Below are 23,954 nucleotides of genomic sequence, written 5' to 3' on the forward strand. Positions count from 1 at the left end.
GTTAATGGTGTGTTGAGGTCCCCTACTATTATTGTATTTTTGTTGATGTCTTCTTTTAGTTCTATTAAGAGTTGCTTTACAAATTTTGGTGCTCCTGTGTTGGGTGCGTATATATTTATAAGTGTTATGTCTTCTTGGTGGAGAGTCCCTTTTATCATTATATACTGTCCCTCTTTATCTTTCTTTATCTGTTTTGCTTTGAAATCTACCTTGTCTGATATTAGTATAGCGACACCTGCTTTCTTTTGTTCGTTATTAGCTTGGAGTATTGTTCTCCATCCCTTCACTCTGAGTCTGTGTTTGTCTTTGGGGCTGAGGTGTGTTTCCTGGAGGCAGCATATTGTTGGATCTTGTTCTTTGATCCATCCTGCCACTCTGTGTCTTTTGATTGGGGAGTTCAATCCATTTACATTTAGAGTGATTATTGAGACGTGGGGGCCTTCCACTCCCATTTTGTGTCTTGTTTTCCGGTTTTCTTCAGTTTCCTTTGTTTCTCGTCCCATGGTTTAATCTGTTCTGATGTAGAGCTGCTACTCTCTGTTGTTGTCCTTCTACTTATCTCCTCTGCTCTTGGTTTTGTAGCCCCTTTCCTTTTTTGGATTTTTCAGGAGTGAGGGTTTTCCTGAGGATTTCCTGAAGAGGAGGTTTTGTGGCAATAAACTCCCTTCCTTTCCCAAATCGGGCATCCGTCAACGGCTCTCTCAGGTCCCACTGGGTTTTGCAGAAGAGAAACGACGGCCCCGGTGCTGTTTCTCAGACGGGCTTCGTGAAGTCCTTAAAGGCGAGTCACAACTCAAGGTCTCTGCTTCGTCCTCAAGGGAAGGACTTTGCATTCTTGAGGGTTGCCGAGGAACTGAAGACACATTCGAGCGTTCTCAGCTTGGGGACAGAAGAAAACCTGCAGTGACGTCCAACCCTATGGGGGATGGATACGGTAGCACCTGGTCCAAGGCGGCATTTCTGAGCTCCTTCGAGCAAGCCCAGAGGCCGCTGCCAAAGGTCCACGGGACGTTTATTCCCGCTCCCTTTTGCTGACAGGGTGACAAGAAGAAAGGACCGCTCGGCTGACCAAGCTAAGGAGGCACAGTCAGCTCGAATCAGCGGGGGGCTTCAAGCTGGGTTTTCATGGTTATGTCGTTTCTGAGAGGCACTCGAGTTGCTCAACCATAAATAGAGGCACAGAGTCGAATGGCTTTTCCCTTTGAAAGGACCGGAGATGTCCGGGGAACGGGACCACGCAGCAGAACACCATCCGACCACACGGGGTGCGGCCTGACCGCACGGGTTACTGCAGAAAGCAGTCCAGCTTCTCCTGGATGCGGGCAAAGGCATCCTGCCCCATGTAGTCTACGTGTCCCTCCTCCCATTTTCTCCTTTCCTCCTCGGGACTCAGTTCCCTGACTTTTTCTTTAAGAGACATCTCGGAAATGGAGACGGCCAGGTCAACGTCTTCAGAATGGCCTCCTTCAGGTGAGGGTGGGGTCTCGTCCACTCCCACGTTCGTCTCTGAAGGATCCTCAGCAGGCCACGCCTGGCTGGACCCCACCGCTGAATCTGCACACAGGTTTCTGGCACTGGGCACAGAATTTGCACACGGCCCCTCAGCACTGGGAGCTGAATTTGCACATGGTGCCCCAACACCACCGAGGCAAGCCGTGCGTCCTGGAGATGCGTGTTCTTGCTCGTCCCGGATGCTTTCGTAAAGAGGCAGGATGCTGCCGTGGTAGATGCCCCACCAGACCTTGAGAAACGATGCCTGGTGCTGGGTGACCAGCTCGGAGCCCTCCTCCAAAAGCGAGCCAGTCTGTGGATTGTACTTGTAGTTCCAAGGCTTTCTGGACCCCAAAAAGTGGACCACCTTTGCACTCGAACCGAACTGTTTGAAGGCGGGGCTGTATGTGTATGCGGTGTTACTACTCAGGTTATAGATAAACGGCAGATGCTTGTGGATATCGGCCGTCGACCAGCTGCTGAAGAAGCTGTTCAATAAGCCTTGATCTGCCCCGTCGAAGCTGCCGTGGTCGGTGGCGTGCTGCAGCAGGAGGCCGTGCGTCTCAAGGGAGGGCTGAAAGACGAAGACGCCGCTGTTGAAACAATCCGGCCAGCCGGGATCCGGGGCTGCAGAAAACTCACCCCTCTCGAACAGCTCATCGATATTGGACAGCACCAGGGTGTCTGCATCCAGGAAGACGCACTTGCTATAACGGGTCAGCGTCCAACAGTGAAGCTTGGTGAGGGTGACTCCTAGCTCCGGTCTATTCAGAAAGGCCAGGTGGATGTAATCGGCACTGTCTATCAGGTTCACCTCGATCACCTCGTCAAACACCCTCGAGAGGACAACCCTGAGCAGGCTGGACACGTGAGGGGTGATCAGCACCACCAGCTTCCTGGTCAGCCTCTGGTTCCTCAGTGACTGCCCCAGGACCAGGGCCCCCTGGCAGTAGACGTCATTGGTGGCCAGCGTGACAAAGGCCTGGTCAGACACCGACATGGTCCGCGGCTCCGCGCGCAGTGGGCACCCTGGGGCCGGCTCGCGCCTGGGCGCGGTGGGTGGGACGGACTCCCCGGCCTCCAGCCGGGCCTAGCAGAGGCGTCGTCTCCTGGGGGCCGTGCAGATTTCCAGGCCTCCTGCGCGCCCAGACAGCCTCTGTGCCTCCGGGCCCCCGCCGCGCCCAGGCCGCCTCCACGCCCCCGGCACTCCTGTGCCCCCGGGCAGCCGCGGCCCGCCTGGTGCTGGGAGGCCCCGAGGACGGCGATTCAAACTTAGTATTTTTGAAAGAAGAGTAAGCAAGTGGCAATTATTTACCAGGTGTTCTTATTTTCATGATGCTTATTTTTAAACTCAAAGAAGTATAAGTTCTCATATCTGGAAGAGATATTGAAAATCGTGTCAGCGACTCTTCTTCTGCCACAAACAAGAAAGCTGAGGTGTTTCATAGGTTAAACGACTTGCCTATAGCAACAGCGCAAATATAGAAAGTTCAGATTAATCAACATAATGTTTGCTCTCTAAATTGATTTTCAGTAAGTTTGCCTGATCCAGGAAAGCTGTCTTGTAAACACCGCCCTGATCTATAAACAGAACGCTCACCAATTAAATTACTGCTGAAAAAGCTAATATAAGGTATATGGCCCACACATTCTAGTTTCCACCCTGGGGCTAAAGATCTACTCTTTCACTGTCTTCTTTCATTCGTTCCTAATAGCACAAAATTGAAATAGATGGTCTAAGATGTGTCAGTGATCACTGGCCCCAGAACATTCCTAGAGCAAGGCACAGAGTATACGGATACATCAAACTAGATGAAGAGATGTATTATTAATTAGTCTTTCAGAACACGAACGGCAGATGTGTTCACATTCAGCTCGGTTGGGTATTATGTCATTACTTTTTAATGTGCACTCATTTAAGTTAAAAAAAACTGTACAAAGCAGAATATTGTTTAAAAGAGAAGCTCTATAGGCTTGTATTTAAAATTTGTTGTAGGGCACAGGATAGAACTTGAAATAAGGGAGAGAGAGAGAGAGAGAGAGAGAGCGAGACAGAGCTCTAGAAAGAGATTCAGAGACGATAAGCTTTTGCTAACGCCTGATTTTGGAGGGAGGAGTTGTAAACAGGTTTTAGGAAAACTGCCTGTAAAATCAACATTTTCTGAACAGGTGCTTGGCAAAGCATGGAATGAAGTTTTGACAACTGGCTTTTAAAAATAGAAAAACAACCAGGTAAATTAACCAATCATTTATTCTTCAACAAGTATTGTTGAATGCTTACCGGGTAGTCAGACACTGCTCTCAAGGAGCTTGTGGTCTAGCAGAGGAAATACTGACATGGATTTTAATTTGAATTTTAATGTGGATGGATGAGAAAGATGAGGAAGTATGGGATGTGAGAGCAGAACACTGAGACCCCAGGGACCCTGAAGGTAAAGAATTGGATGAGTGAGGTCGGTCTGCAGGCTCTGGGATCCACGTTATGTATTAAACGTAGAGCTGGGATGCTGGCATATAATAAGGTAATAAATCCTTAGATAATGAGGCTTGGGCCTCAGAGGGTCGGGAGGAAACAACCCCACTGTGAGAAGCCTCATTTAACCTGATTTAGAAAAGTGACGGCATCGAAACAAGTCTCACTAGTGACAATAAAGATTGCAGATAGTATAGCTTTCTTCAGGCTTGCATTTTCTCCCTGTGATATGTTTCCTAGCCTTATCCCCAGGGGCTGTACACCTTTCCGGGGACTTACTAGGTCTCAATGGAGACTGGGGTTATTAATATTTTTTTCAATAACGAGTTGTTACCACTCAGCTCTCACAATGCAAGTAATATTTTTGATGCCTCATATTCTACAAAGGCCTCCTTGTTTGGTGTTTTCTACTTTTCTGAGCAATGAAAAGGTAGGAAAAGCCTGGAGCAACTTCTTATGTGTTTGACACGTATGTTGAGGGATACTTAACAGTCGCTGCCCAGGGCAAGATATGACAGAATTTCACGGCCAAGTCTTACATTGATAGAATGGACAGGCTGGTAGCTACAAACACTTTTTCAAGACAAATGCACCTCTGTGAAATGAGCTGTCAGGAGGACTATAGGTTTTGGGAGGTCAGAGTAATTAAGGAGCAATATCTTGGTTCTAAGGAACTGACATTAATGTTGACACATGGTGTTTCTGGGTAATTTGATCTGCACCAGTAATTCATTTTGTTCCCTGCTGCAGGACTCATTGGTTCCTAAGTCATCTGAGGCTTTGTTAAAGATTTACCTCGTGGCTTGTTAAAAGCACAGGACTTCGTGGTGTGTTTGGTCGCCAGTTATGTTTATTGAACATAATAAGCATGACATTCGACCAAAGTTCAGGGGTTTTTTTGTTTTTTTTTAAAGATTTTAGTTTTTCCTTTTTCTCCCCAAGCCCCCCAGTACATAGTTGTATATTCTTCGTTGGGGGTCCTTCTAGTTGTGGCATGTGGGACGCTGCCTCAGCGTGGTTTGATGAGCAGTGCCATATCCACGCCCAGGATTCGAACCAACGAAACACTGGGCTGCCTGCAGCAGAGCGCGGGAACTTAACCACTTGGCCAGAGGGCCAGCCCCCCAAAGTTCAGGTTTTTAGTCTCTAATTCAGATCCTCTTTTTCCCCTAGACGTCACTGACATAATGCCTGCACACTGTCAAAGTGGAAAATCTATACAGTAAAACTGACCCCAGAAGCAATGATCAATTAATCGAAGAGTGAAAATGGAAACCAATTATTCTGACCTATTGCACTCATGTGAAAGCCACGATCCTTAATCTGCTTTGTCACAATGATTATGACCATTTTGTCTCCACCATTTTGCATCTTAGTATTCCAGAAATTTTATCCAACGTTTTTAACGTGGAAAGTTGAATGCAATCTCTTCTGGTAGAGCTACAAGAAATCTTTTAAGACTTTGTTCTTTTTACAGTTCTGTCAAAATAGATTTAGCAAGTAGTTTGCATATTATTTCAAAGCATTGGTGTTTTAAAGTTGTACTAAGATATTTATATATACAGGTGATAATCCCCAAAGTAAAACTTCCGTCACAAAATCTTCCTTTTTGAATGAACCAGCTCTTTTGATGAAGAAAGAATAGTCATTAGAAAAAAAAAGACTTCAAATCTGAAACTGACTCAAAATATTTAAATCTGTCTTTCAAAGATCATTCTGAAACTTGTACCTTCATTGTAAAACAATTCATTGGTAATTGATTTTGAATTATTCTTCTGTTTTTTCCTTATAAACCTATTTGCCCAATGAGTTACTCGATATACCACATATTAATAATTGAAATGCAGTATATGTGTGTACACACATATTTGTATACAATCCATATATGTGTGTATCCACGTGTTCACAACATTCTGATATAAAAGAAATGTCAGATTTACATGTTCCCTGAGTTGGAGGAAAAAAGGCTGATGACATTTTTATCATTTATTGAGAAATATATGCACTTAAAAAATAGACTCAGAAAAGGAATTAAAGAATATCTTTGCCTTGGTGGAGATGTTAAAAAGCACTGTTCGAAACCACCCAACATCTCTTTTGCCTCTTGGCTGCACTGGCGATCCTGAACTCGCTGCTAGTGTTATAGATACCAAGGATTGAGAGCACGGACTTTGGAGATCTTGATTTGAATGCTGTCTCTGCCACTTGCTTGCTGTGTGAATGCGGGCAAGGTTCTTAAGCTCTCTGAGCCTCACGTTCCTCATATGTAAAGTGGGGATGGTAATGACACCCAGCATAGCATTGTAGTGAGGATTAAGTGAAATGACGTGTTTGAAGTGCTTAGAACAACACCTGACGTGGAGGAAGCACTCAGTGAGTTGTAGCTACTAGTAGCAGCAACGATCATAGAAGTGCGAGAATTGTGAACTTGGTGACTGGGAAAGGGCCACTGATATTTACCATTTGATATGCACTAGTAGCATTGTGTCATTGATGTTGATTGAGCCCGTGTAGCTAGTACTAGATAAGCTGAAGGACAACCTTCTGCAGGAAAATATAATTGAGAAAGCATATGATAACTTTGAAATATACACAGCGACCTGGAGGTATTAAAAATGGGAGGAGCCATGAATGATTTACATAGAGCACATCAGATATTCATGGATTACCTAGATAATGGACTGTGCTGGGCACTGAGGAATAATGATGCATAAGACAAGGTCCTGTCCTCAAGTCTACTCCACTCCCATGTGTGGCTGTGTGTGAATGTGTGTGTGTGAGTGTGTGTGCGTACGTGTGTGTACTGGGGTGGAGGGAGCCAGAGAAGCAAACTTTGAATGGTGGGACCTTGAGAGATGAATTCAGATATCAAGTTGTTCCCTACCTGGGTGATGTCCAGGTCTAGTCCTACCCTCCCACCCCAAGGAGTTCATCATCAAATGGAGAGGATGGTCAATGAAGTTCCAACTAGAAGAGTGCTAACAGTGAGTTGCGTATGTAGTTTTAAATTTTCTAGGAGCCACATGAAAAAGGAAAAACAAACAGGTGAAATTAACTTCAATAATATATTTTATTTAAGCCAATATATCCAAAACATATAATCAATATAAAATTATCAATGAGATATTTTAATTTTTTTTGGACCATCCTTGAAATGCAGCATGCATTTTACACACAGTGCATCTCCATTTGGACAAGCCACGTCCAAGTGCTCAATAAATCCATGTGGCCAGTGGCTACCTTAATAATGCACAGGGCAATTCTAGAGCTCAACTACTCAAAGTGTGGTCCTTGGCCTCACGATGTAGGTGCCCCCTGGGTCTCATACCCACCTCCTGAATCAGGGTCTGCATTTTAACAAGACCCTTGGTGAATCATTAAGTTTGTGATGTGCTGCCTGATGACTTGGAAAGCTTGTTGTTTGAGATTACACACCCTTTCCTCTAATCATATTTGTGCTGTACATTTCCTTGTCATAGATTGGATAAACCATCTTATCATCATCAGATCAAAGGTGTAGAGTTCAGTTTAGTCCTTGTTGGAATCAGTGGCAGCCAGTTAGGTTTTTCTTAATCAGAAAGTTGAGATATTTCACAAAAAATAAAGAAAAGTCAGGCCAAGGATGAGACAGGGACGCTTTCTTATTCGACAATGTAATAAATGACACCACCATTCTCATCATAGTTATTCTTTTCTGACATATGTTTTGAGAAGGAGAAAGAAGGGAAGAGTGTGAGGGGGTTGGCTTAGTTTTCTAATTCATCAGTTTTTCATTATGTTAGAGTCCCTCCCCTGGGGTTGACTTCACGGGCATATGATCTCAGAAGGGCCTGGTGCATGGTTTAATGCTCTGCTGTTGCACTGTTGGAATTCTTAGTAATTTTTGAACAAGGCATCCTGCATTTTCATTCTGCACTGGGCCCTGTGAATTTTGTAGCTGGTCCTGCCCTCTCCTCAGTGTGAACTTAATATTCACCTGTAGCTATAAGGAAGTAGGTGGATAAGGTAGGTTTTGGGAGGAGTTCTCTTTCACTTCCCCATCACCACAATCTCTATAGCCCAGGAAATAAAAAAGAGATAACACAGACGTTCATGGTGCATAATGCATGAGATAATGGTGTTCTAAACCAGCTGTCCAGGAAGGCTGAATGCTGTAACTATGTAACAAAACACGTTCACCACAGGACAAAGAGTAAGTTTCTAAATCACCTTGTGTAAACAGCCCCACCCTCCCAACCATCTCTGCCAGGTTTACTATTATCTGCACTGTTTGAACAGAGCTGGGGTAGTCTGGGCAGGACAATGAGTCAGCTGGGCCCATTCATGGTGGAATTTTTATATGGGTGAAACAAAATTTTTAACAAAGTGTGAGTGAATATTGGTAGTTTCAGTGCTCAGATCTGAAATCAAATGCTTTGAATCAACTCAAAGCTTGGAGACCTAAGAAAGTCATTTAATTTTATACTAATCTACCTGGTATAATTTGTAGTGACTTAAACTCAAAGTTTGGTCCGTGGACCGACAACATGGACATCACCCGGCAGCTAGTTAGAAATGCAGATCTCTGGCCCACCTCAGATCTGCTGAACCAGATTCTGCATTTTCAGAAGATCCTCAGGTGATTTTGGCTCCTATTAAAGTTTGAGAGGTGCTGTAATCATGGACTCAACAGTTGGTTAGCTTGGCTGGTGGTTGTGGGGTGGGAGTCTTAACCCATTCACAGGTGCATCAGCTTAGTGCCTGAGCCCTCCCAGAGAGTGATGGGGAAGCAAGGGTTCTCAACGAGTGGTCCCCAGGTGGGCAGCCTCAGCACCACCTGGGAACTCGTTATAAATACAAATTCTCAGGTTCTGCTCCTGATCCCCGGAATCCTCTGACCCAGGGGATGAGAGCCCAGCAATCTGTGTCTTAAATCCTCCTTTGAATCCTCCCTTAAATCCTCCAGGTGATTCTGATGTGCTGCTAGAACGTAACGGGAGTAGTGACGTAGGGAGGTGTTCGACTGGTTGTACATTTTAGTTCTGAATACTCAATTTTGTCAAGCAATGTTAAATCAGATGTTTTGTAAGGTGACAGTTCTAACTTTGAAAGAAGCCATGATGCTCTGACGTTTAACTCTGTTCGTTGAAATGTACTTTTATTTTTGAGGCAGATTTGAACAAGGGAAGTGGGTAGAAATAACTAAATGGTTGAAAAAATAAAGTGAATGAAATAATCTGGAATGAATTCACATGGGGAAGTGAAAAGTGAAAAGAAAAGCAGTTGATTCCTACTTTATTTCTGTAAATAGTGAGAGTGCCTTGTCAGAAGGGCTCACTTGGGACAGGAAGAAGTCATTTTCCAAAGTGACAAGCGGGGCTGTGTGTTTTTCATTCAGAACTTCTTGAAAATCTGTTACAATAGGTCCAATGCTGTGATAGATGGTGGGGTTCAGAGATGACCAAGACACTCCATGATGCCGAGGAGGCTGCAGCGTAGCTGGAGAAGCTGATTAATAAATCAGTAATTATAAATCAGTGTGAGTGTTAATGCAAAGTTTGGACATATAGAGGAGGGATTTCCAACTAAAACTGGATGAAAATGAGTCACTGAGGGTCACCTGGACATGATCACACGCCATTGCAGCATTCAGGGGAGAGTAGACCAGCCAGGCAACCACGAGAAGGGATGTAGGGGATAGCCAGTGTGCCCCAAGAAGGCAATAATGAATGACTTTTGGGTAAGTCACATACTGTATATCTGATAATTCATTCATTCATTCCATAAATATTTATGCAGTGCTGAGTATGTGTGTGACACTGTTCTAGGCCACGAGGATGATTCAGCGGGCAAAACAGACAAAAATTTCTGTTTGTGGAGTTTCATTCTAGCAGAGGGATACAGACAAAAAAGATATAAGTAAGTTATAAAATAATGAGTTATAATTATACTGGAAAGGGGAAGAAATGGGAGCTCGAGGTGTGGGGTGGTATAAGAATCTTGTGTCGTCATCTTCTACAATAGGAATTTAGGTGTTTAACGTCACAAATTGAATAATCAAGAAATAGCAGTATAAGCATGTTCTTTAGAAATACGCATGTTAATACCAGAAATAGTTAAAAGATTTTGGAGGGGAAGATTCACGAGTGGGGGGGCCAGGGACTGCTATCGTTCAGTGTGAGCCTTATAGGCTGTTTGATGTTCCATTCATTTGTTCACTCATTTATTTATTCACAAATATCTATAAATATTATAAGTGTGTGCCAGGCCCTGTTGTAGGAGAGGAGAGTATGTCAGAGGATGATCTGTGGTTTGGGACAAATGAAGGGGCCTGGAGTTGGGGTTGGGTGGGTGTACTGTATCTAGAGCAGTTAGGATTGGCCTCACTGTGAGAGTGAGAGTGATATTTGAGTGAAAACTGGAAGTTGAGGGAGAGGGAAGAGCCCTACACTAGTCTGGGGTGGGGCACCTTCTAGGTACAAAGGTCCAGAGGTGTGAGTGTGGGTGGAGCAGCGGGGGCCCCAGAGCTGTTGCTGAGGGATGGAAGGGAGAGTGATGGCAGAGGAGGTCAGAGATCAATAGCAATGGTTTACTCTGTGTAACATGGGAAGCCATTGGACTTTGTCCCTGGAGCAGTTCCTTATATCTTTAAAAAGAGACCTATAGACCATGCTTTATAAATGCTGATTTTAAATTAGAATAACTGATACACCACTCTTTCAAATGTTTCTTTTTTCTTTACAATCATTATTTGAGAAGGGAAAGTAGTATCAGTGGTAACACACTCAGTTTTGAAAGCAAAGAAATTAAAATAAAGCTAAAGAACAAACTAGTGATGATTTGGAATAAGACCCCTAACACCTCCCAAATGGGGTCTGAAGCTTAGGCTTCTGATAACCCAGGCAGAGTCCGGGAAACTGGAGTTGCCTTTCATTCATGCACCTACCCGCTCATCTACCCTCCCATTCACCCGTCAGATCCTTAGAAGTTCTGGGAGCCTAGTGTCATCCGGGGACAAATATGAAGAAGCCTTTCGTCCCCTCGAGAATTTGGTCTGGTAGGGAGGCTAGCATAGGGCTGGCAAGTGGTGTCCATGGCAGCACCTGTGAATGTGGGGAAATAGGTGGGGTCTGGAGCAGACAATAGAATACTGTGCAACAGAAGCCATCTGGCAGAGACGGTATTTTCATCACAGCAGATTGCTATTTGGTACTGATGCTGCTTTCCTATTGCTTAGACAAACGCCTTTCAAGCCTATTCACAGCCTTTGCCTTTGTTCCATGATCACCAATGTTCTGATATCTAATTTAGCTTGTAGGCACATTGGTCATGAAACAAAAGTGGACTGGATAAAGGTAAACCAAAGGCGACAATGAGACTTCCACTGTAAACGAATGGGGCTGTTAATGAGGGTTATATGATTCGTTTCCCTTAGCTCCTGATCAACCCTGAGTGGACTGATAAAATCAAATTTCTGAAGCCTAAAGTTTGAGGACTGGACCTTTGTCAACAAATGTGTGTTGAATAAGTAAACCTATGAGGTGCAGTGACTCTGGAAAGCTCATCAGGAAATGTTCTGTCCATCTTACCCACTCTAAATACAAGTGTACGAGTGTACACCAACAGCCACGAGTGTACACCAACAGCCGGATGAGGAGACACAATACCATAATACTCAGTGTTGTATCCCACGAAACGGGCTACCTGAAGAAGAGGCCGAAACATCCCAAACTTCAATACAGAGCTATAAAGTGATGTTAGGTGAGGTCCGGCAACAGTGTCTAACATAGTAGGCACACAGTTGATGGCAGTAAGTGAATGAAGGAATGAATGAAAATGAGGGGTCCACTTGATCTGTTTTAAAGAGGAAGAAATGTCTTTGCATTTTCCTTAGAAGTCCTTCCTGTTTTTATGTTGTCTACTACCAATTAAAATATATTTTACCATATTTCTTGATCTCAATAAGGAATTTGAATGCATGTTTCTGTAGGTAAATGAACATTAAAAAGTCATTCCACATCAGCTTCATCCTGGGAAAGATCAGGGACCTAGAGTCAAGAGATGTGGGATGGTCCTCTGTGTTACTGGGACCAAGTTTCTTTACCTTTCAGGAAATAACGTCATTGCATACAAAATAAATCATTTGGTCGCTAAAGTCTTAAGATTTCATGTTATAGCTTAAAAAAATATTTATTTACCTCTTGCTCCCTCTGCTGGATGATTGGCTTTCTGCTTTGTTCTTGAAATGAATATACTGTACAGCTGTGGGATTTTTTTTTTTGTACTTAAAGTCCCCAAGCTTATAGTGAATTATAATTAGATGAAAGAGAAACTCTTCAGCCTGGTGGTTCCCATCCTTAAGTTACACACTGGACTCTCCTGGGGGAGCTTGATGTTCTGGGCGAAGGGTATAATTCAGGCTTTTACTGTATTCAGTGTCAGTGTCCTGGAGGATGGCATTTGACGACAGTGTTTTCAAATCCAAGAAATCCAAAGCCATGATTCTTTGTTGTTAACCTAGAGACCCTTGCCTTAAATCATCATGCACGTTTTAAGGAATGCATCGAAGTATTGGACTAGCTCAGGGTATGAGCACCCATATACTCTCTTGACTTGACCTTTCAAATAAGTCTACTTAGAATTTTCCTTTGAGGTCCTGCCAATCTCTTTTAAGACTATCGCGTCACTGAGTTGCTGTCCCACCTTTCTTCTCTCATGGTTGTTTTATTTCAAAGTCTTCTTATAACTCACAGTTTTTGTCACTCTTGTAGCTGACACTCCTGAAAAATGGATAGGGCTGCTTATATCTAGGCCACCGTGGTCGTGAAATTCAGATTCACATCGACTTTACTGCAAAACTCAGATGCATGAATGAGTCTCCACATTAATTTGTTTAGTACTCAGATCTTTTAAATGTTTTGCTTCCCAGATTCTCCCACTTTCAAATCAGAAGTCCCTGCCCTCTTAACACTTGATCTTTGATACCATCTGTGTCTATCCTGGACGCAGTCCTCACTGCTACTGGTCCCCGTAGCATAGCCACCACTGCGGTCCCACAGCTACAGTCAGTGGCGGTTCTACTCCACCCATGAGCAAGCCTTACTGTTCTGTAGGACCTCAGAGAGTGAGATCACGATTTTAAAGTTTCTTCTTCCCTGAAGCTTGTTTATTAGAACACTTGTGTTAAAAAAAAAAAAACTAATTTAAAAAATGTTTATGCATCACGGGGAGCAGAGTTGCCTAAATGACAAGAAGATACCTTAAGATCCCAGCCTCTACTTTCATTGGTCAGAGGAGTTCTGAGGATGCCCCTGGGAAAGTTGTGAGGCCCCGGGGTTTGGGTCCTGTATCCCCAACCTCCAACCACTGTGCCTGTCAGTCAAGAAGAGGAGCCTGCCCCCAACTTCACACCTCCAGGCTCTCTAGTCTACCTTTGTCAGTTGTTGATGGACTCAATTATATTTAGGCTGAACCCTATGAAATTGCTCTTTTTGTGGGTGGGTCAAACAAGTGGAATATCAGCAATTTCATATGGTTCAACCTATTTCGAACAAAATCCTTGGCCAGTATCTATTTCAAATGAGGAATTAAGTTCTTTGTTCATTGTTAAGGGAATTTGTGTTCAATGAGCTGTTGTAGAAGGCTGCGGTTTTATTTTGATTTTTAGTGGGGAAGGGGGCTTCGGGGAGAGAAGTGAGAAGCTCGTGAGTCTGTTTTGGTGGTCGTTCTTTGCTACCATACATGCTATACAAACTCCTGAGATTTAAAGTTGCTGCCATGCCTTGGGCATGAATTGTGAATGTTTGGTATTCCTTCATTCTCTCAGGAGGCTGTGCGGATATTGATTTCTTGACCAACATGAGAGCCCTGAGCAGGAAAGATGATTCCAGGCCCAAATTGCCTCTCTGGTCAGCAGGGGGCGCACTTGCCCTTCAGATCCAGCAAAGGCTAAAGCCCGCCCCCGCCCATCCTGCCCTGCGGCCGGCTCTGGGGAAACCCAAGACTGTGAGTCACCACCGCCCTCCTTCCTGCTCTGTTCAAACCGGCGTTTTGCAAAGAACAGCATTACTTCTTGGTAAGCAACGGTGGACCAATCATCTGCAAAAGCGTTTGGGAAACTCTACAATTTTAAAAGTGAAAAAGCAAAATACGTCCTTTATGTTATTTTAAATTTTTGCCATAAGCATGAATTACGGGGTGGGGAAGCAGATATTTTTCAATCTTTTGAATTATTACACCGACTATCCAGCTGTTCTTCAAATTAGCCCTGTTCGCGATGGGTGGTGTGCGAAGGGATGAGAGCTCTCTCAGCTCTGGGGGAGGTTTAGTAGTCTGTCCCCTTTCCCTGGCAGAGCTGTTGATGTAGACAGGCCCGGCTGTTCCTGTGTAATTTCAACTCACTTTCTCCTGCTCTAGTGTCTACAGATGCGGTTGGCAAATTTCTTCTGCAAAGGCCAGATGGTAAATGTTTTAGGCTTTGTGGACCAGAGAGACTCTGTTTTGACTACTCAACTCTGCTGTTGTCGCCCAAAGCAGAAAAAATGTAAACAAGTGCGTGTGGCTGTGTCCTAATGAAACTTTATTTGTAATTTGGTCAATCTATAGACATCTATAGGTATTAAAAACCCAGTTAATATCGTCCATGTATCTATTATTTTATATTCTTTATAAACTCAAATTCTTTTTCAAGTAACAAGAAAATACTCAAATCCAAATGTCCGCCTGGTTCCACTCCTTTTTGGAATCGATGCCTGGTCCCCCTTACAACATTCCTGACAAGCGTCGGTGCCCTCTGCCTGGAGAGCTCAGGCTCTCCATTTTCCCTGTAAGAAAGGCGGTGGCCCCGGAGAGCAGAGAGGACGATATAAGTCCACAGAAGTTTTTAAGTGGATAACCCAGCAATTTAGAAACCAGTGCTGCTGGAATTGTGAACTTTTAATCTTTTCATTCATCACATTGTTTAATCCATATTTTAAAAGAAAGCTGCCACAGTGTGGAATAACAGGCATGGACTGGCCTGAAATATCCCAGGAAAATCTGGTTTAAGGTTTTTCTAGGAGTTGATCCAAGAACATTTTTCTTTCTGCCTTTTGATCTGTTGAAAGATACACAAGATACTTTGGGTGCCTTGAAGACATAGACGCCAATATGGAAATAAACTCTGACAAGTTGTCTTGTAAAGGGAGCCAGCACTTAGAAAAGGGATAAGTGTGAGGGCAGGAACTGGAGCTTTTTATCTACTGCCTGACCTAAACCCATCTTTGTACTTTTTCTGTGAATGGATTCTGTTTCTTCCAGGTTTGAGTGGGTCTGGGGAAACTGAGGTAACATGATTGCTTCCTGCAGTTTTAGCTTCCTCTTCACCTTCTCTTAACATCCCCTTCCCGTCTCCACTGCTGACAGCAAGAGATGACATGCCCCTTTCCCTCCCCGCAAAGAAACGTTGAGCCGGGGCTGACTACAGAGGAGAGTAGATGAGGAGCCGCCAAGAGAAGCAGTGCTGGAGGTGCTTTTATATCGAGGCGATTTTATATAAATCTATAAATGTCAGAGGTCACTTGGAGGCACCAAAACAAAGGCGGGGGGCCGGAAGTGAATATCCGAGAGGCTCCCAAGCTTCCCGCTGATGTGAGAGCCAAACAAGCACAGCAGCGCCTTCCAGGTGTTGTTTGGATCCTTTAAGCGTAGCAGAGACCACTTAGAAAGTTTTACTTCTAAAGGATTATGGGAGTCAGCTCTGAATTCTCCCTCTTACACACTCTTGGTGCGGCGAGGTGGGGCAGATCCAATTCCAAGCACAACAGGAAGATACTGGAAAAACATATTTGTGTATCAAAGCCTTGAACTCCCAGCCCTGGGCTCCATCCTCCATTCTTCCTCCACTTCAGCTGTCTGGGGGTCCCTCTCATTCAGCCTGCCCAATATCTGGACCCCTAGATGGGTCTCCGGCTTCCCCAGAGGTGCAGGCTCCCAGCTTCCTCTGCCAGCTGCCTGGAGACTCCACAGGCGCCTTTCTGGAGGCTGTGGTTTTAACTCTTTGCCTGCTGTAAAAATAGTTAGCAGGCCTGTGCTTGTCACTGGGGTGGGGAGCTGATTTCTTTCTCTGCTTCTTGTGATGGGGGAGAGAACTGACTCTGGACATCTGCTATTCAAAGGCAGCCCCAATGTGATCTGACACAGAACCCGGTTCTGGTCACTCTAACCTCTGGGTGGAAGAGAGAAGACTTGAGCGCTGTCATCTTCTCCCTTGGGCCATATTGGTTTAGGGTCATTCATGCTAGAGGTGGGAGCAGAGGAGGAAGACAGAGGATGGCTTGTCTCCTGTAGAGAAGTCTCTTCCAGAACCTTCTAACCACCTGACATTGTAGAGGGAAGAAGGGACAGAGTGAGAAATGGAACCACTCATTTCCTGTCTCCACAATTAAGTCTCTTACCAGTGGCTCAGTACCCTGTACATGCAGGAATGATTAAAGATGCTGCCCACCCATAGGTGTCTAAACTCTCCCAACTCTTAGCACCTTAGCAGGTATAGTTCATAAACTTTTAGATGACTATTATACTTGTGTGTATGTTAGACCTTTGAATAACTAAAAGGTAAATAAATTTAGATTTTCCATGGCTTCCCCAAACACTTGAATGAATGAGTTTTCTTGGAATGCCCTTTTTTGGTCAGCCAGCTGATTATTATTCTGAGAGGACACTAATGACAGCCCAGGCGTGATGTCTACAAAGCCCCACATTAAGGCAGCTTGCATTGCAAACCTGCCATTCATGTAATGACTGCCGCCTTCTGGAAAAACAAGCTGGGGCCTCACTAGGGGAGACCATGTGGTAATGCCTGGATGCTTGAGAAGGGTGTGAGGCAAGTCATAGGAGCTGACTTGGTGAAATTGGGCCAAAGGGTCATGGATGGTTTTCTGAAGTTTTTGTTGAGTGTGGGAGAAAATTTCAAGAGGGTGGAAAGGCTTTACTTGAAGAGACATGCTCCTTTTTGTCTCTTGGCTCAAATCAATTTCCTTATCATAATACCAGCAAAGGTAATAATTATTATAACTACTTACCATGATTATGGGTGATGAGAACTGCAGTTGGGCAAAAGCATTGTTTTGTATATTTTAATTTCCTTCTCTGACGTTCTGCCTTCATGTACTTCCTCATTTTGTGTTCCTAATAGTGACTGATTCCATAGTAGGCATTTGTTAGCAGCTTAATAAATACGTCTTGATTGGTTCCTAATTCCAACTCATATGTGAGTTTCTTGAAAACAAAGAATAATGACGTCAATAACAATAATGAAAGCAATCGATCCAAGCTGGTTTAGTTGAGTGTGGAATAGGACATAATTTCACAGAGTCATTGTTATTTTTTTCAAACTTCAGCCATTGTGTGGCTCACTGAATAAAGAAATGGTACTTGGAGAGAACTTAGGAAGAATTTTATAGGTGAATGCTCATATGTAAATAGTGGCATACTTTTTAGTGCTGTCAGCTAATATGATAGACAATGTTGGACGGGCAGTTTTCATCCTCTCCAATGAGTCTGATTAGTGGTGAACTTTTCATGGTTTGTACTAATGTAATGCATTGAGGCCAGGAGTAACTTGAGACAAAGTGGTCGATTCCTTTAGTTTCCAGACTTCATTCTGTTTTCCACTCTTGACTAGAACAAAGAGACACTTTCTTTCAAGGCCTTACTTAATCAGTGCTCTTGCTTCACTTGCTTTGAGCAGGACAGTTCTAATGGGATTCAAGGATGCCACCTTTCCTGCTGTATTTTTCACCCAGTCAAATCTGTATTAAATCTATTGAGACTGGCTTACAGATAAGACATTAAGTCTAGGGCATATATCAAATGGCTGATGGATTGAACTCATCTATAATCTTGCTACTCAAAGTATGGTCCAGGGATCAGCAATCTCAGCATCATTTGGGAGCTTGTTAGAAATGCAGAATCTTGGACCCTCAACCCAGACCTACTGGAAACCCAGAATCTGCATTTTTGACAAGATCCCCAGTTATATGCATGCACATTAAAATTAGAGAAACACTAATAAATATATATATAAGACTTCAGATTAGATGTTGACCTCGAACTACTGCTTCTAGAGTATTGGAAATGATAAGTAGAAATCTTCACAACATGTTTTTATGATGAGACTGGATAAAATACTTCCAAGTGATAACTCTTGAACATGTTTTGTGTAACTATGTCCCAGCCATCATTACCATCCATTACCATCTTCTCTTCATCCTTCTCTTCCTTTCTTCTTCTCTGAGCATTATGAGGAGAGATAATTTTGATAGAAAGTAGGAGTTAGTGTGACATCTAATTGGACAGATGCAGGAGTGAGGTCCTCTGGCCTTGGAACTTACTAAGCTCATCCCTGGTGTTGACTGATAGAGTTTTAGGCTAAGGGAGTGGCAAGTTAAGAGAACATCTCTGCGCACAGAGGATTGAATGCTTTGGGTTTTGGGTAATGGGAAGATAGCTCTTGGTCGTAAAAGTGTGTCCCTCCCTAGTCCTGAGTGTATATTCTGACTCCTGTGTGTTATTCTAGTACCCTGTACATTCAGATTTCTTATGCCTGGATTCTCACCTTAGATAAACCCCACGAGCAAGAGTTCATCAAAATGTGTTGCCTGTGTTTAGGTTTTACGTAACTCTTTCCAACCATTTTTGACTTCATGTGACACAGTTGAAAGAGCAAGTACACTGGGTACAAATTAATGATTCCACCATTTTAGACCACAAGTCAGTTAATTCACTCCAATTGAGCCCCAGTTTCCTCAAATTGTAAAATGAGGATAATAATACCTTGCAGGGTTGTGACAAGTGTTAAATGAGATTGTGAATGCAAAGCTCAGTCAAGAATAGTTGTTATTGTTAAACTTCTTCTAGTGTATGTGTGTATGTATGTCACATGCATGAGGATTATGTTGTGTATGCACACTTTAAAAATTAGCATAAATTGACTTGTAGTTTTTATTAGGTGACTCGTAATTTAAATTTCAAAGAGAAGTTTTGGTGAGTAGGACAGTCTATGTACCAGTATGACTAATACATAAACACATACACACAGAGTTCTTCACTAAAACTTCTAAGTGTGGTTAGCTCATCAGATAGTGAAGTATGTCAGAGACACTGTCTTCTTTTCCTTTTTGCGTGACCTCACTGCAAATGTATTCTAGAAACTCTCTAATCCTCTTCAGAAAGATGGTGACATGTGGATGTGTAAAAGAATAAATGAGAAGGGGAATGAGTCACACATATGAGAATGATCTCAGGCGCGTAGTAAGTCGGAGAAACCAACATTGTTGTGATACACAAATATCGAACAAGACACTTCAGGGGATATATATATAAACAGCAAAAATCTTAAAAGTATTTATTGATTAAAGGCCATATAAGAGTATAGCATTTAATGTATGGCATTGTGAAGAAATATGTCTGGAATGAATGGACAATATTCAAGGGTCTTAATGACTTAAAAACTTAAACGTTATAACTAAGAGCTATCTGATAATCATGACCATCTTAAAGGCCATCATTGTAAAGGCCTTATAGTTCCTTGGTGAAGGAGAACATTGCTTATCTACATTGAAAATCGATCACCTTTCAGTGAAACTCTTGATCTGTGTGATACTTACTGTAACCACAAATATTTATACAGAAGTTGTTAATGTCCCTGGAATGAGGAACTTAAAAGACGAAGTCAAAGGAATGGAATCTCAAAGATAAGAAGTTACCTGGGCATCCCAGCATGCTCTAGAGAAGAGCAGGAGATGGCCTTCCTCTCCAGGTTGAAGTTACTGCTTGGTCCTCATTTTGAAGAGGCAGAGAGGAGCTGTGAACATACATGGGCTTTACTCACTGACATCTCTGAGGAGGGAAGACATTGGTTTTACGTTTGGAAGTGTTGGTGCGTTGTCTTGGTTCTTGGACCAGGACTTCTGTGGAGATCCATTTCCGTGTTAAAATGACTAAAATCCTGGTCAAAAGTTTGGTGGGATGCTAATGGACTAGCCTTAAATCAGCTCTTGTCACTGAGCAAATAATAGACTCTTCCATCTTAAATACTCCGTTTTGCTTATCCACTGCCATATGAAAAACTACCCCAAAACTTACTGGCTTAAAACAATAACCGTTTTATTTGTTCATAATTCTGTGGGTCAGAATTTCAGATTCAGAATACTGGGGATGGCTTATCTCTGCTCCATGATATGTGGGGCCTCAACTGGGTGGCTTGAATGACAGGGAATTAGGTGGAATGGCTTGAGCAGAGCCGTATGTCTGGAGCTTCAGTTATGGCTGTTGGCTGGGTTCCTCAGTTTTCCTTCATGAGGCTTCTCCATGAAGCTAGCTTAGACTTCCTCACAGCATGAGACCTCAGGATAAATGAAATTCTGACATGGTAGCTGGCTTCCTAGAGGGAGCATTCCAAGGGGATGAGCCCCAATGTGTAAGCATTTGTTAAACCCTTATTTGTGTCATGCTTGCTGATATTCCATTGGTCAAATCAAGTCACACGGCCAAGCCGAGAATAAATGTGAGAGAGACTACAGAAAGGCATTAGTCCTGGTGGTAGGGATTCCCTGGGGCTACCAATATCTATTGCATACTCAGAAAATAATACCATTATCTGGTATCCATTTGCTTTTGCGAAAGGCTAAATATGTAATTATGGTACAACATTGCTTAATGTCCATAAAAGGTATTTTTGGAATTACGTTATTTTTATAGAGAAATAGTATATTATTTGACACAATGTAAACTTAAAAAAAAAATTATGCGATGCTTTCTTCAATTCTGATGTTTCCATCTGGCAGAGATGCTACATATAGATAGACAGGAGATCTGAGTTCCAGGCGGGCTTGACTAACCTTTCTGGACGTTAGCTCCCGCATCTCTTAAACAAGAGGTCCCAATCAGTTGATTCCTATGATTTCTTCTAGTGCTAATATTTTTTTATTTGAACTTACATGTGATGCCTGATTAACTATTAAAGAAATATAAAATGTGCATTTTGGAAACAGTAAAACAATATGATATTTGTTTAAGGAAAAATTTACTTAGTTGTTCCTGCAATTAAGCAGAGGCTAAAATAATATGGCAAATTTTCATCATAGAGGCTCATTACAGGAGCCTAACACCTTGGGAAAATATTTGATTAAGCACCTGAAAGAGATTTTACTAGACTTAGGTGGAAGTAAGTTTGCAGAGTTTTGTGAAATACTTTTTAGTATTTGTCTTACAGTTTTTATTCAGCTGTGTTTTCTGGAAGCAGTTCTCTACAATTCTGTAAAATGAAACTCTCTTCACAAGCATTTGGGAGCGACATGGAGGAGGTTCTTATTTTTCTATAAGCCATCATTAATTCTTATGGAATTATTAAAAATTAGTAATATGGGGAGCAAACAAACAAATACAAAAGCACTTGCCTGAAGCTACTAAAGCAGTAGATTCCTAAACTTGGCTGTATGTTGTCATTACTTGGGAATCTTTAAAATATATTGATGCCTGGGTCTCAACCTTCAAAAACCTTGATTTAATTGATCTGTAATGTGATCTGAGCATTAGAACTTTTAAATCTCCCCAGGTGATCCTGAGGTGCAGCCAAATTTGAGAACCCCTGTGCTAAAGGAACATTCTCGAATGTCTCTTTCTTACTTTTTCCTACCATAATTCGAGTCCTTGCTCTCTTTTCAGCTTTATGACCTCTACCCCCAACATACAATTGCTACATTCCTTAATAATGAATTTTTATGAAGTTTAGTTCCCAATTTCACACATCATTAACAGGCTAAATGTATAGAAACATAAATGGAAAAATGAGCATTTAATAAAGGCGTGTATTTAATTGGATTTAAACATATCAAATGGATCTATCCACTCAACCATGTTTTCATACTGTTGGAAAATATGTTGACATAAATATTCAATTCCAAAGTAATGCTTTATACCTCTCTGGATTAGCCAACTATTTGTTTAATTGGGTTTTGAGTAGTGGAAAAGCTGCTATTTACTCAAAGTGTTTCTGTAATGACAACGATAGAATTTATTACCAACTCCTTTATGTGGATTGGGTGTGTGTTGGTCAAAACCAAATACGAATGAAAACTTCTTTGGTTGGTAATTCATCTGGACATATAGGCACTAATCAATTTGTAATGGGTATTTTTTTTTTATTATGTAATGGGTATTTTGAAAGATTTCTCATTTAGATGTGGGAGAGAGGTTATAATATGTTGCCTAGAGCCTAAACTCATGCAGTTGTCTCTTTATTCAGGCCAATTTAATTTCTTTCTACTTGTCTCTCCTTAGTGAAAGAGAGATGCTGTGGGTCTGAAAAATTCAGATGTTGAAATCCTAACCCCCAAGATGATGGTTTTAGGAGGTGTGGCATTTGGGAGGCGCTTAGTCATGAAGGTGGAGCCCTCATGAATGGGATTAATGCTCTTACAAAAGAGACCCCACAGAGCTCCCAAGCCTCTTCCATCCTGTGAGGACACAGGCTAGGAACCAGGAAGTGGGCCTTCACCAGAACACAATTGTTCTGTGCTTTGATCTTGGACTTCCCATCCTCCAGAACAGTGAGAAGTAAATTTCTGTCGTTTATAAGCCACCCAGTCTGTGGTATTCTGTTATATCAGCCCAAATGGACTAAGACAAGAGTAACTCTTTATTGATAGAGCGACAAACCACCCCAATTTGCCTGGGACTGAGGGGTTTCCTGGGCAAACTGGGTTGAATTGGTCACCTTAATTGATACACTGAAAATTAATAAGACTCTAAGGGTGTTTTAGCGCCTTAAATACAAAATTATTCATATTTTATGATTTACTATTACCAAATCATATATAAACTATGATGGCAAATGGAAGAAATTAGTTTCTGTATCTAGTATTATAACTTTACCTTCAGCTTGTCATATTCTTCTTGAATATTCTTCAAAATATTTTGCTAGCAATGTTCAAACTTTACCTTGAGAACATATGTATAATTTTATGCATAATTTCCAGATTTCAGGAATGAAATAATAATGTCTAAAGTAACAGAGTGAATTGGTGCTAAAATAGAGAACAAATTCATTTTTAGATCTGCTTTGAGACTATAGTAACCTGTTAACATGAAAAAGTTCCCATAATAAAATAAAATAGAAAAAGAGAACTATTGAAGTCTAATATAGATCCATTCTTGCCCCCCAAAACATCAAAATTCTCCGTAGATGAATACTGCACAAAGAAAACTCATTGAAGATGTTAGTATATTGGTTATTTTTTGAGATTCTTTGAAGTAATCACACAGAAAAGATAAATTTGTAATTTTACCTCAGGGAATTAATGTATTTTAGTTAAATCAATAACACATTTTTGCAATGAGGGGATTACCCTGGGTTCCTTTTGCCTAGTTTCCTATTGTTAAGGGTTGGTTTTCTATTCTTTGGGGATTAAGAATTAGAAACAGCAGTTATTGCCTTAAAGGAAGACTAATCCTGTTTTGACAATGCCCACTTCACAAAATATCAAAAGCAATCCTTTCCAGGAAAGTATTAAAACACAGAGACAAAAAGTATACGATGCATTGCCAATGTGTTGGATGACAGTGGAACTAAACTACACCACTTTTAGTTTAACAGCTGTTAATGCAGCCAAGAGAGCTGCGTCTAGATCCATCTGCAACAATCCGGTGAGTGAGTGGGTAAATGTCTTTATCGCTCTGGGCCTCAGTTTATTTGTTGTAAAATGGGAGAGTTTGATTAAGCCTGTGCCTATGGTCCTGTAAATTGTTCATATCCTATACTCCTGTGTCCAACATTCTGATGATGTCCTAGTGGATATGATTTCTATCTTCCTTTTCTCCAGCCCTGCTTCTCTGTACTAGCCTTGGAAAAACGGCTCTCGCTGCTACAAGTGGAGAAAACGGCACCTTCTTCAGAGGACAGAGGTGTGTTGTCTCTGTGCTTTAGCCCCTACTACAACTTAGCATAATACTCTGGATGCTAATATTTGCA

General features: G+C 42.2%; 1 long non-coding RNA gene and 1 pseudogene across 1 annotated transcript; both read right to left on the reverse strand.

Moving 5' to 3' along the window:
- Positions 1 to 673: 673 nt before the first annotated feature.
- On the reverse strand, positions 674 to 2,752 carry LOC139039977 (glycogenin-2 pseudogene; annotated as a pseudogene).
- An 11,609-nt stretch (positions 2,753 to 14,361) lies between these two features.
- Positions 14,362 to 23,886, reverse strand: LOC123276230 (uncharacterized). The gene is made up of 3 exons (XR_006512540.2): positions 19,690 to 23,886; positions 17,005 to 17,200; positions 14,362 to 16,299 (listed from the first exon to the last, which is right to left on the reverse strand). It is a non-coding gene; the product is annotated as an uncharacterized lncRNA (long non-coding RNA).
- Positions 23,887 to 23,954: the final 68 nt, after the last annotated feature.

The sequence above is a fragment of the Equus asinus genome, chromosome 13, assembly GCF_041296235.1.
Source record: "Equus asinus isolate D_3611 breed Donkey chromosome 13, EquAss-T2T_v2, whole genome shotgun sequence".
Lineage (NCBI taxonomy): Eukaryota > Metazoa > Chordata > Mammalia > Perissodactyla > Equidae > Equus > Equus asinus.